Raw genomic sequence first — 14,916 nt, forward strand, 5'->3', positions numbered from 1 at the left:
AATGAGTAACAGTAGGTGGACATTAGGTAAGGCTGCACTTTTTGCAGTGATCTCGTGTAGAAAACTATTCCACGCGTATATAAAACAGGTCTGTGGCTCTGAACCGTAGTAAAGGGACCTCTGGCTGATACGTCGGGTTCGTGTCGGCTCGTAGCTGAAAACTAGCTTTGCTTTGTTGTCTGGGTCAACTTTGCTAGCAGAGACAGAGAGGCGTTGAAAGGCTGCTTATTGGAAGGCCAGCTCTGTTCTAGGATGCCCTCTGGACCCAGTGGAGGTGGTGAGTGACAGGAGAACGGCGGCTAAGCTGTCATCCCTGTTGGACAACGTCTCCCACCCCATGCAGCAGACTGTGACAGCACTGAGCAGCTCCTTCAGTGGGAGACTGCGGCACCCACGGTGTGGGACGGAGAGATTTCGCAGGTCTTTCCTCCCCACTGCTGTCAGACTCCATAATAAAGACTTTAACTGAACAAACACACACATCCACACATGTGCAATAACACTAAGTGCAATAATCTTTTCTGGCATCGTTGTATTTTTACTCAGTTGTATATAGCATTCGTATTCTATTTTTATCTTATTGTATATTTTTATTCTATTTTATTCTACTGTATATAGTATATTATTTTATTCTATTCTGTACAGCTGTGTACTGTATTTATTCTTATTGTATTCTAATTTTTGCGTCATAACTTTTGCACTGTCCACTTCCTGCTGTGACAAAACAAATTTCCCACGTGTGGGACTAATAAAGGTTATCTTATCTTATCTTATTGTTTCGGAGGAAAACACGAACACGGCGTACAGTCGAGTCTTAATAGCTTACTTACAACTGGGCTCGTCAGGCTCTCTGTTTGGCTGCAGTGGTTATTATTATATTTACATGCTTCCAGCTCCTGTTTCTGCTCGGTCACAGCTCGTACTTTTCCTTTTTCTCCCTCCCTCGCTCACAGACACATCACGGGTATGGCAGTCCATTCTCCCTGCAGCACGGACTACACTGCCCATCAGGCTGCGTGCTTTAGGGCGATGCCTGTAACACTCTGCTATTGCCTTCATATTAAATCATATTTTGAATAATTTTAAAAAATATTTCCTCACGTCATTATGAGACGCGAGACTAAGACACGGGCAATAGAGCCTCTTAATGCGCGTTTTGTTTGGGTTTCCACTGGCGTGGAATTACCAAAAATAGAGAGGGCAGAGCCGAACATATGAAACAGGAAAAGAACAAAGTAACTGTATTGTGAATATCGCCTTTTTAAACAGTAACTGTTACAGAATACAGTTACTCATATTTTGTATTTCAAGAACGTAACGCCGGCACATGTACTCTGTTACTCACAACAATGTGACTGATCACGTGTAAAGGTGAACCTGAGCCGTCATTCGTTTTGATGATCCAGGAGCACCAATGCGGGTATCCTCGCTCACAGGGATGACGAATAATGACACGGACGGCTGTGTTCATCTTTTATATACAGTTTGTTTTTCACGTTTCTTCACCGTAGCTGTTGAACGTTGTGTGTCACTCCTGTCGAGTGCATTTGGTTGTAAATGGAGTTGAATAAGGAGGAATAAATTATCGCCGGGAGCAGCGTGGGCTTGTGCCTGTGGTGGCCAATCACATCAGCTCGTCTAATTCCCTTTAAGAGCGGCACGCTCCTCTCTACGGGGCGTCGCCGTTACAGATAAGGAGCCTGGTGGGAAGAATGTCCTCGAAATATTTTGCAGCATCATGTCAGCTTTCAGCATCACTTAATTACATAATAATGTACAATCACACCCAGCATTACACAAACGCCCATGTTCCAGCGCGGTTCATAGAGCGCTGGCCTTGATGTTGTGACACTTTGCTGTCTCTCATCATGGATAACACATCCAGACCCTAAATCCTTTTAGGCCATGGAAAATCAGCCTCGTTTGTTTACCTCCAGGGCTGAGTTATATCTAACAATCATTCGTCACAGGACAGAGCGCCCGTCTCTCCCTTTCATCTCGTTCCAGTTTGGCCTTGAAGTACACCCTGAATATGATGCACACACACACCCCTGCCTCGCTCCAACCCTCCATAGACACAACGCACAACAAACAGGCTTTTTATTTTAACTCATTCTTCCATAGAGACACAAAGCATACACATTTGGCTGTTGTGCTTTTCATGGGTTTAGTATGCATGAGGTGACGGGGCCTGGGTAACCACGCTCCAAGAGCAGAGAACTAATCAGGGAAGGATGATTGTTCCCACTCACCTTTCGGCATTGCAATTTTAGGGACATTAAACAAAGTGCCAATGCAGAATTCAGAGGAGATACAAAACTGTGAAAGCATTCAGACATATTTCCCCCTTTCCTCTTTGTTAAAAGCAGCCAGAGGAGAGTTTGGATAATGTGTGATGTCCCTAATGCAGACATAATAGAGCAGTGCTAATGTTGCTACACCAACAGTGGAAATGTCACAGTTGACACACTCAGGCTTAGTGGAAGTGTAATTAGCCTAAACACGGGAGGACTACGCGACTGAGGGCGGCCTGAGGGGGGGGGGGTTACGATATGAAAAGCAGAGTGACACGATGAACATTTCACGCCGAGACCATTTCTGCCTCCTCTAACGCTCCGCGGCTCTTTTGTCAGTCAAACGCTCTGAACAAAAGATGACTCATCAATTTGCCACACCAAATTACCCCTGCTTTTTGTAACCTCTCTCTATCGCTCGCTCTCTTCTTCTCCTCCTCATTTCACATTAACCTAAATTGCCTCTGGTTTGCATTTCAACATGAACTAAATGACAAGCAGCACACGCAGCGCTTTGCCTCTTTTTCCGACTCATTTCACATTCAGCCATGGAAATTAAATCAGGACAGTGGTTTTTTGACATTATTGTACCCTGGTAATGAACATAGCAATTAGGTGGGGAAAATTAATTTAGAGGAAGAAGAAGAAAAAAGGCCTCCATTGAAATTTAAGAGCCTTCAGCAGATTGCCGGTGTGATGGTTTTCTAAAAGTTCTGCAGGGCAAGGAGGCATGTCACCACTGGGGGCTGCTCTTTCACACACTCTCCATCACACACGAGCACACAGTGGCGGTGGAGTAATTCTGATTGATGTGCAGAGGCTTGGCCCTCTCTCAGCTGGTAATTGCTTCCATCCCTCCTCCCAATACGAAGCAGCGCAGTCGAGAGAAGAGGAACGCGTCTCCCTGCTTATGGCTTCCAGCAGGACGGCACAGAAACCCCCCAAACTCCTCCAGAAACACTCCGAAATGTTCCGAGGCTGTGCTTGACATTTTTAGACTGAAACCTGACAAGAGCTGACGAGGGCTGAATTTCCTGCTTTCCCAGCCTGGTGAGCTCAGTGGCCTCAGGTGTCGGGGGAAGATGTTAACAGGTATTTGTTGGTATCTGTGAGATCGAAGTCAGATTTTCGAGCTAATATCGCGCTTTAATCTCTTTCAATTAAACATTTAATGAGTTTTTATGCGCTTCATTGATCAGACGGAGCCTGAGAGGGACAGAAACGAAGCTCTCAAAAGTTTCCAATCACGACCACGACCGGTCCTTTCTCCTGCTTTAGACTGCCACCGCAAAGAAGACTGGAGCTACATAAAAATGCGTAGCACCTGCATTATAACGCTGGTGTTGCTCAGAGATTTGCACTCTTACCTTGATGTTTCTGAGCTCCCCTGCTTTGTTTTGTCAGAAATTCAATAAATCCCATTACTCCTCAGTGCTTCATGTTGATGATGTGGATCGTGTTAAATTCCACTTCTGCGCTTTAATCGGTTTATGAAATGTTGCTCGTTTTAAATGAAACCCCCACACAGTGTGTGCTTTAATCTCCGGCTCACTCTGCTACATTAGAAAGTTGATCAAATGACAACGAAGAGACACAAAGGAGCTTTAGTTTGGCCACAGGGGAGTCCTCACCTCTCATCAGGTATCAGCTTTTACAGTGCGTAAGATAACTTTTAATTCAGCTCAGTTTCATTCATTTAGCACCAAAACAGTTTAGTTTGTGAGGTTAACACTGCAGCAATACAGAGAAAACCCAACAATCAAAACTCCCTTTTAACAGGAAGAAACCTCAGAGCCAGGCTCAGGGAGGGGCGGGGCCATCTGCTGCGGGGGGAGGGGAGAAGAACAGGACACAACATACGCTGTGGAAGAAAACCAGAGATGATTAAGTGCATTTAGAAAAATAACTTGTTTCATTATAAACTGAAATCTGCTACACTAATGTGAAAAGTGCAAAATCAACCTTCATCTCAGTGGTCATGGAGACAAACATGCACCAGTCAAAGCTCCTGGAAGTTGTACTTCTACCATGTTTTTGTGGTTGCAGAGTTTTGCTGTACGTTTCAATCCTGGATTGTTTGAGTGACATGTTTCTGCAGCCTTTGAGTGTGTGTGTTTTTCTTCACGCTGTGTGTGCGTGCAACACTGGCCGTCAGAGTGCAGTTTGCATGTGGGGTTGAGGCACCTTTAGAGGCATGCTATATTCTGTATATGTTTATTTAAAAATCAGAGTCTAAGATGAGCACTTTTAGGAATTAATTGGGGGTTTTGTCCTGTGTGTTTGAAGTACGGTGCTTATGATATACTTAAGAGTACTTTTGCTACTTTTACTTATGTATCAGAAACAAAAACAATGTTTATGGGCTAATATCCAAAATCAATGTTATGCACTGAGGGTTGTAGCCACATAACGGATGTTTGCGGCTAAAGCAAAGCAAGGAGGGAGACTCGGCTTTCCAAACTGTGAGAGCAGGAATGTAGGAGTGGAACGAAACGCAGCGTGACGGCAAGCGCTTTGTTTTTCCGTAACTATCGACTGCTGGTAAATGCAAACACTCTCCTTGAATCTAGTCCCTGTGAGCAGCTGAGTAGCGAACTTAAGTCCAGATGTTTCAAATACATTTTACTGATTGTTTGAACCCAAGCTTCTTTTCCACACCTATGTACACACAGATAACCTTTGGAAAAGTTGTTGTTTTTGGAAATATACAAAATTGGTCAGACACACCACAGATCAGTAGAAAGCAGCTTCCTGCCCACGTAAAACAGTCCAAACTAAATTTGAATCACGAGCATCTGATTTACAGACAACAGTTTTACTTCCCAGCAGTCATTGTTATTACACAGGCCTGGGTGTGGATACAAGTGCACAATAACTACACTTACACACTTCAACAAAAACAGAAACACAGCCCTCAGGAGTCAGCACACAAAGCCTCCTCCCCAAAAGCAGAAACCAGTTCAGCCACGAAGCCGCGATGGAAACATGCAGAGAATATCAGAGGAAGGAGACAAAGAGGGAGAAGCGTGGATATGCAACCCTCGTCTGTCTGCCACACAGGCGTTGATGAGGAGGGCAGGTGGGAGCAGGCAGATCCGGCCAAAGTTCAGCTGACTTCAAGATAACTTTTCTGTCTTCTACTGTAGTCCATATTTTAAAATTCAGGATGCGCTCTCTCAGAAAACAACTACAGCAGTGAGTAAGCTGATCAGAGAATGACACACAAACAGCTCAAAAAAATGTAAGCAACAGTTTTTAATCAAGTCAAGGTTTGCTGCGTCTCCCAGCTCAGTCTTAACGGTGCGTTCACACCGAGCGCGACAGACGCGACCAAGTTTACACGTAAAGTCAATGCAGGAGCGCGATGAAGCGCGACTGGGGGTCCCGCGAAAATTTGTGTCGCGAAAACGCAAAAATGCATCAGTCACACGAGTAAGTAGCGTTTGACGTGCGAATAAAAATACGCGCGCCAGTTTATGTGGTGCATTTTGTGCATTCGCACATATCACGTCTACCGCTCCAACTGGAAAAATCTGAACCCCACGTCAAAATTTATTTCAAATAAATCTTTGTAATGTCTCAGTTCTACTACACAGCAAATGTTGGCACACAACTTGACACATGTAGAATTTATTTCATACTATACTAAAGAAAAAATACACTACTATATAGGAACATAGTGAAGACCAATTACCTAAGAGGATAAAGACAAGTTAGTTTATTTCGGAGGAAAGCTCCACTCCAAAAAAAGAAAGGCAGGAACGCTCTTCAGAGGTTTGTGGGGAAGTCACTGGGACTTTAAATGAGCATATATTAGCACAGGTATAAATAAAGGACTGCTGTATTAAACACTTTTAGTGACTGCAGGCAGATGAACAGGCGCTCTGCAGGTGGGATTGAGCGCCTGTAGTTGGTGTCTAGGCGGGCGCCGCTTGGACCAACGCGGGACAGCAGCTCCTCAAACTGGGTGAGGGACAGACGGTGGTACCGCTGAAAGCGGCCGTCATCCAGACGTGAACAGTTCGCGTTGGTCTGACATGGAGGGACGCACAGACCTGTACAGGCTCGCGTTCCTCACACCTCCCCACAATACTGCAATCTTCAGCAGATCTTCACTTTGAACTTTTATATTTAAAAAGGTTGATAATGATTAAACAGTCATACGAAATCAGTTCATAATGAACCACATTCATCACAAATCCCATTGACATTTTTCAAAATGACTAAATTATAACGCACTGATTGTGGACACTTAGTCTGTATGGAATACAAAATGAGCAGTATAGAAAATGCTGATTAGGTCATGCTAATTAATAACCTATCGACTGATAAATATAGAAAACATGTTCACAATATCATAACCCTGTTTCTGCTTTAGTACTCTCAGGTCTGTGTGGGTGAAGCTGGGCTGTTGTTTCTCCTACGAGAGCATCTTATGTAATAACAGCAACGGGAGCGCATGCACTCAGCTTCACTTCCTCTTCTCCCCGACCACAGACGCATCAACAAGCTTCTGGGTCTGAAAGGTGAACCCAACATGGAAGTGCTTTACAGCTGCAGGCTTGAATGGCCACCAGAGGGCAGGTGGTTGCAAAAAGACTTCTTGGCTCGTGGACTGAAAAACGTCTCTGGGCTCTGAGATTTGTAAACACTTTTCTGATAAGTTTATGAGTTCAGTCACTTATTTCTGGTCATATGGAATAAAACATAAAGTCCAATGAACACGCAGTTTTACAGTCAAACCAGTGGGTGACGTCATGGCGGCTTCATCGTGTGACGCTCTAAACAGCCGCAGTTAGGAACCAAAATTACCTTTAAAAATAAGCAGTAATGAGTAGCCTAAACAAAAACAGTAACTAATAATAAAACACATTTGGAATAAACTAAATTCTCTTTATATCTAATGAGTCTTGTAATAACATTTCACATCTTAATGTACGATCTGGAGACGAGTGGCCTCTTGCAGGATGACAGTGCCCCCCCTCGTCTATAGGACACCAGGGCTCACTGAATAATTTCATCAGTGTGAAAATCATGTGAATCTTATGCAGTCAACAGATCTCAAACCTGCTAAACAATAATTTCAGCTCCTTAACCCAATCAATCGTTTTGCAATATTTTCAATTAGTTTGCCAAAGGATGTGGAAACGGTTCATAACTCAATGAAACATGTGGAAACCTGTGTGTGTGTGTGTGTGTGTGTGTGTGTGCGCATGTTGAATAGCTATTGAAATGCTCATCCTCCCATTAAGCCCATCACGTTACTACGTTCCGACACACACGAGACTTATCTGAGAAAAACGGAGAAAAGATTCACGAAAATCGATATCTGTGTGAGGTCGGTAAGGTTGCTTTGGTCGACGTCTCTCTTCAGTCTTCCCACCTTCCTCGTAATGGGTCGCACTAAAGCGATTCATACAATAGATGACATTTCAGCAAACTCACTGAATATGTTTCTATGATTTCATGTCTGGCAAACACTGGTATGACAGCGTCCCTGAGCAGCGATGCTGACCGACACCACTGCACGCACAAAACGTGTAAATCTTGCACATCTTTTAGTGTCGCTTATTTTTTAATAAACAGTGGCTAAAACAATAAAACTACTTGGATGGCTAAAAAAAAAAAAATTCAGTTCCCACTTTTTCAAAGCTTTGTTGTCTTGGTTGCCATGGTGATTTTCTCCCTCATCAGTTGTTTGAGAAACATGATCCAGGCATGAAACATGCTTCTAACTGAAGTACAAACACTTCATGCTGCGAGTGTGCAGGAACTATTGCACATGCTGGAAAACGTTCTCATGTTTAATGGTACAAAACAGACCTTTGCTGTGAATATTCGCTTCCTTATTTCTGCTCAGTAATATTCTTTCTCTCTGTTAAAGTCAAAAAGCACATACAGTTAAATACATTTTAAGCCTTGATGGAGGAAGATGTCAAATGAAATGTCCATTTTAATAAAACAGGAAAATTGAACAGGCGCATTTGCACCAGCACTTTCAGATTAACAGAAATGACTTTGTTGAGCACATTTATTACGTCTGTTAGCTGTTTTGCTAATAAAATCATTTTATATTATCAACACAGCGACAGACAGACATATGTAGTTCACGTATCTTATACAAATACCTGCGTACAAACATTTATATGCAGACAGTCCCGCGCTCATCATGTGTACAAAACAGGAGAACTGGAAAGCCAACGCAATCATTTCTTTTACGTTATTGTTTTCCAGTGTCAAGCTTAATCCCAGTTTTCACCTTGATTTAAAGTCCCATCGATCCATCTATTCATTCTCTTATTTGTTCATAGTTGATGGGGGCAGAATATTCTCTGAATATTCTTTTCCAGAAACCAGTTTCTTCCATTGCTGACATCTGGATCCAAGAGCCAATGTTTGAGACAAATTTTAATAACTGAAGACTGGAAATATTTCTGCATAACTGTAAGTCAGGAAGTAGGACAAATATAACAAAAGCTGCTGTACACCAGGATTTGTTCAAGGGGATTTGTTTTCCTTTTGACAAAAAGAAAAGAAAAAGAAAAACCAGCCTCTCCTTTACTTTTTCCTTCCTGTCACTCTTTGAAACGCTGCTTTCTTGCTCCAAAACTCTCCCCTTCTTCCTCCCTCTCATCCTCCCTGTCAGGTTTGGAAGTATGTTCCTGTGTAACACTATAATCCAGTAATGTGATCACAGGCGGTTTCATTTTTAATTACAACACGGGCTCTGGTTAGAGTCATGACATCATTTTCTTCAAAGTGAGGAGTGAAGCTGGGTCTCCCCAAAATAGCAAAACAATAACCTTCAGAAAGGATTAGATGACACCGAGAGGCAATCTGGCGCTGATCAAGCGAACGCCATCAAAAGTTCGGAGCCACAGACACAAAGTCTGAGACTGTGCAGCATGTTTTTAGACCCCGACAGCAGACCTGGCCTTGTGGAAGGTTGTGCGACAGGAAGCAGTCGATCACAGACCTTTCTTTGATCTTTCCTCTCCTCTCTTCTTCTCCCCTCCAAATAAACAATGACGGTAGGGTAATGAGGCCTCCGGGTGTTTTTAGGGACACGAGATGAGAAGGAGACCTGGCCACACAGAACGTATAAAACGAGGAGACACGAGGAGAAGCAAGAGCCCAGCCGCCTCATTAGGGAGCTATGAACGATGGTAGCAACTATTCATTTCCTCTACAAACGACTGTGCCGCCACACGCACAGTCGCAGAGTCGTACACGTGAGCACATAAATACAGACACACTTATAGCATGTGCTGCAGGAGCCATACAAACATGTCAAACCACAGAGGGCGCATTTAAACACAGTGTGACGCCGTTCGAGATCATAATTCTCTTTTTAATGGTTGGCAAAGAAGGAGACGGGCCGAGAGAAGAGTAATTCGAGAAAGTAAAAGCTGCCCCGGGGCGCACAATGCCATGATAAATTCTTTATAACTTAAATTAGAGGCAAAAAAAAAATCACCATTTTAATATAGCCTTTATAAATAAAAGACACCGCTTCAGTGTGACGCGTAGGAGGTGTGGCAAAAATGATTTCTGTGACGCTGCGTAAGAAACTTTAAACTGTAGCTTTAAATTTTTAGGAAAAAGTTACAAAAAAAGTCACGAACGCCTGAAAAAAAGCACAAAGCGCAAATGTCCAAAGGGCGCACGAACCGTGGGGAGGATAAGCGTGCACGTCATGTTCCCACCACCTTAAGCTTTAAGTCTCCAAAAGTGTTACAGGTGGTGGTTTAAGGACACCTCGTACCAAATATTACATCAACTTTTTATCGCTGGAAGTTAATTATAGTTTTCTTTTTTATCTCAGCTTTTGGATCGTTAGTCTGACAAAGCAATTAGTTTTATGGTAATGGTATGTTGGGCTCTAAACACCAGGCTGCAGTCAGTTCCCATCAATGAAATGCGACCTTCACCGTCTCTCAAACTCCACGCCCTCTCGTTGTAACTCAGTCTTTCTGTCGCCGAGGCCGAAACAAGACAGTCGTGGTGATACCAGGAGGTCCTGTCAGTCGTTAACATGCTGCCATAGAAGACGTTACTCCATACGAGTAAAGTTACTTCACATTTAAAGAGGACCTGTTATGCCCATTTTCATCTCCATATCTGTATTATTAGATCCATCCATCCATCCGCTTCCGCTTATCCTTTTCAGGGTCGCGGGGGGCGCTGGAGCCTATCCCAGCTGTCATAGGGCGAGAGGCGGGGTCCACCCTGGACAGGTCGCCAGTCTGTCGCAGGGTCAACACACAGGGACAGACAACCATTCGCACTCACATTCACTCGCACATTCACACCTATGGGCAATTTGGATTAACCAATTAACCTATCCCCACTAAGTGCATGTCTTATTAGATGCTACTGTTAAATAATGAATGGTTCCAAAAGACATTAAAAACATTTTTTATTTTACTGTGTGGATCTCGCTGCAACCACGTAAACCTAAACAGCCTTTGTCACGTTGCAATAGGCTGGATGTTGCTGGAGTTTTCCCATGATGCACTGTGTGCTTCTTCTTCACTCTCTCTGTGCTTATACACCACTCTGCATTTAATCATTAGTCATTATTAATCTCTGGCTCTTCCACAGTGTGTCGACCAGTCACAGGATATGTAACAGCAGATGGCCCCGCCCCTCCCTGACCCGGTTCTGCTGAAGGTTACTTCCTGTTAAAAGGGAGTTTTCTCTTCCCGATGTCGCCAAGTGCTTGCTCATAGGGGGTCGTCTGACTTTTGGGTTTCTTTCTGTTAATGTTGGGTCTTTAACCTGCAGTCAGCTCAAATATAAAGTTGACTGTTGTTGTGATTTGGTGCTATAGAAATAAATAGTGGCAGCTGGCAGTGCTAGCGCTCAGCCTCCTGGCTGCAGAGTCTTTAAGGGCACAAATCCTCTGGACCGTTCTAGAACACATAATTCCAGAGCTCGGCAGATCTTAATCGGCCTCAGTCACTTTCTTCACTGTTTCAACTCAGAAGGAAATGACCAGGAATAAGAAATGCTGAAATCATACTACATGTAAACCATACTGCCACTTTCTGTACCTGTAACTTATTATAGTAAGAACCACAGTTTCCTTTATGACCACCGGGGGTTTTGACTAACGTGTGCTTTTATATGTTAAATGCCACATAAATAATAATGAAAGCTGAGTTACTACAGTGACTGATGTGACGAGCTGTTAGAAGTTCTTTCACCTGTTTGTGAGTGAAACTCCTTTTTCTTAATGAAGTAGTAAGCCAGCAGGTGGGCGGGACTTCAGTGCTCGCAGTATCTGAGTTGACCATGTTAGTGACAGCCACGCTCGTCAGCATCGTCTGCTCTGCAAGCTGGAAAAAACATCAAAAGCAACCATGCTTACAATGTTAGCAGCTTTGGTAGGTAGTTGTAAAAGAAAAGAGGAATTTTTCTTTGAACACTGAAATCTAAAACATGTTCACAATGACAATAAAATCCTGATGATAACAGGAGTACACCTTTCTTCTTGGCTGGTTTTCTGTCGCTGACCTGCTCTCGGCTTTGGAAAGCTGAAACTGCGAATGTGGCGCACGCCGATTTTTACGTGGAAACTATGTTTAAAAATATAAGAGCATAAAAACCCTTCAGCCATCTCTGAAACTTCCATCGATACAATCAAAAAGAGGCTGTGACCTCCAGCGTGGCCATCAGTGTGATGACAACGACTGCACACAACATAAACAAAAGGCCACATTTTGCACTCTTGGCCGTGTGACTGTGATCATCACAGGCAAGTCAGATAAAATGATGGTTTTTATTCTGCAACGAGATCAGTGTGATGAACTGGACTGAGGGGATGGAAGCAGATGCACAAGGCCAGCTTTCTTTTCTCTGATGTTTCTCTTTGTTTAGCTCCTCGCAAGCTTGGAAAAGACTTCCGCCCACGTAAAGACACACCCTCCACACCACTGGGTGTTTGGACAGAGCGCATTAGCCTTGGCAAACAGGAGCGTGCATTCATCGAGCCGCGCTCCTTTTTCATTTCCCAATCAGGTTTTCAGCCTCGGCGCAGGTCAGCGGGACGGCTACTTTTTCACCTCAGCTCCTGCATGTTTAATCCCCTGCTTTCATCGCTCCCTGCACACCTCCGTCTTTGTCCTGCTCGCATTGTTCATATTCCCCCCCACGTCTTCCCAAACCTCATTCATCCTGCCTCTCATTGATCCCTCCCGCTCAATCCAGCCCTCAGCCCCACTCTCCCTGCATCAATCCAGCTGCCCCTCACTCTTCTTCTCCTTCTCTCTCCTAAGGACAAACACTCCACAGGTTGGACTCTCTCCCTCCTCCATCAGCCTCCCTGCTCTCCCGGCAGACAGCGTGTTTGCTCACGGATTAGGTCGGGCTTTGTGCCATTGAGGAAGGAAGGAACTAATCAGACTCTTATTTGTCGTTGCATTCTGTGTCTTATGGAGAGAAGCTGACCCGCAGGAGGCTGACGCACACGTGCACGGATGCACGCATGGTGAGCAGAGTGAAAACCGAGAGTCGGACAAAGAAAGAAGCACACACACACGCACACACCAGCCAGACGCAACCCGACACCCCGCCAGACTCGAGCGTGGGTGTGCGTTCGCTCCTCGACTGCTCTGTTGCTCGCCGTTTGTGTACGCACACGCGTGTTCCCACACCGCCCCGCTGCTGCCTTTGTTCCCAGGGCAGGCCTGTTTTCTGATTGGCTCGCTAATGTGTGGGATACAGATCTGTGTTATTCCTCATCAGCAGCGGCTCTGATTTGACAAATTCTGTTTTCCCTGCTGTCATCAGGCGCGCGAGGTCACGGCGGCGACGTGAGACAGCTGCGCAGGCGAGCCGCTCGTATTGCGCCCCCTGTCTGACCGTGTGTGTGTTTGCCCAGCAGTCACGGTGTTTCCTGCAAAGTGTGCTTGCATACAATCTCATATTGTAGCACACACCTCCAGCCCCTCTACCAACAAGTCGGCTGATTAGCCAGCACTCACACTCGTCCGCTCCATATTTCATGAATCTACCAGATGGGCTTGGCTCGGGTGAAGTTCTCTCCAGCTCTTTGTTTCAGGTAGCACGACTCAGTTTTCAGGTAACGCAGGTACAGAGTTTCACACCAGACTCCAGCAGGTAGCCGGCCCCCTCTGTTGACACTGCGTCCACACCCGGGGAGTCGATTTCAAGGTTTGATGTGTATTAAAGACAGGGACAGTTAATGTTTCGGCAGAGTTATTCCTAAACTACACACACGCACACACACACACACACTGACTGCGCACTACTACAGTACAAAGCTGCTTTCATGCATCCCATAAAGAGACAATGCACTTCCACGAGGTCTGTGGGGCTGCTATTGACTTTTAGACACTAGATCAATAGAATCGGATGTAAGCTGAATTTTAAGGTTAATAAAAAGTGTAAGCTTAGCTTCTCAAATCCACTCTGTGCATTCATTAGTCATCTTTCTTGCTGTTTGCAGCTGGTATTTGTACCCCAGAGCTGTATATCCAGACACGCAGACGATGGATTTTGAGCTTTCAATAAGGCCACCATATCCGACACGGGGGAGCCGGGATGTCTGGTGCACGCGCAGGCAGTGTTGTGTGCAAAGTTAAAAGCCTAACTGGAGCTGGAAATTTTATAAATGATGGTCTAATGCCATCAAGTGTCCCAGTAATCCATGATAGTGAGCCACGATTCTCAAAGAACCAGAACCCCGAAACTAATTTCCCTAAAAAGTTTGCAGCTGTTTTTAATGCTATTTTCTCTCTGCTTGTCTAAATGTGCTGTGGCCCATGGACGTGTCCCATTTATTAGCCTGTACCTGTTTTAGCGTCCTTGCCACGGCTCCCAGTATGTCTTAGAATCGAGATCTTAAAGATCTTGCTGCTGACTTTTAAGGTATCTCATGGCTACGGCTACACACGAATCTCGTCTTTTACTGTAACTGTTCTACAAACACAGCTAAAAGCTAAAAACGTCGCTGCCAGAGCCCCAGATCTAAGGAATAAACTGCCTCGAGAAATCTAAGCAGCAGAGGAAGTGACCTTTTTGTTGTCTAAATAGTTTCCTGATGTGTTAAAAACATTTTTATCTTGATTTTGTGATGTGCCTTCGGGGGGAGGGTTCATGGTAGTGACAGAAAGAAAGAGAGCTCCCTCTGTGGGATGACTGGGCTCTGCTGCTGAGGTGATTCAGACACCTGATCAGGCCGTTTCCCGGGCCCTGTACCTCGGCACTCTTGCTGGAAGGATTAGCTATCCCACCTGGCCTGGGGGCCCCGAGGATTTGGGATTATGTTTAGGAAAAGGTCATGATTTGCATTCAAACAAACCTTTAACTCTGCTAACCATGTGTCTGAAAATCCTCCTGCCAGAAACTGAATCTGTAATTAGTTGAGCTAATCTCATCTTTACTGACATGTGATTAGAAACCCGTGTGAGCTGAAGCTAACGCCACAGACCTTCAGTCGTGCGGTTAGTTCGTCAGCAGTTCCGGACATGACGGTGGACTGATATATTAACCTGCTTTGGCTTTATGCTCAGCTCTTTCTTTACCACGACGTGTCCAGATCACTGCCGTCGGTTTCCATTTCTACTCCTCCCCACTCATGATGTCACAGGATACT

General features: G+C 44.6%; 1 long non-coding RNA gene across 1 annotated transcript in view; it reads right to left on the reverse strand.

Moving 5' to 3' along the window:
* Positions 1-14,916, reverse strand: part of LOC113037166 (uncharacterized) — a 34,078-nt gene that overhangs the window by 13,413 nt on the left and 5,749 nt on the right. The window contains exon 2 of the long non-coding RNA XR_003274593.2: positions 11,504-11,635. This is a non-coding gene — a long non-coding RNA (uncharacterized LOC113037166). The remainder of the gene's footprint in view (positions 1-11,503; positions 11,636-14,916) is intronic.

This window comes from Astatotilapia calliptera, chromosome 15 (genome assembly GCF_964374335.1).
Source record: "Astatotilapia calliptera chromosome 15, fAstCal68.1, whole genome shotgun sequence".
Classification (NCBI taxonomy): domain Eukaryota; kingdom Metazoa; phylum Chordata; class Actinopteri; order Cichliformes; family Cichlidae; genus Astatotilapia; species Astatotilapia calliptera.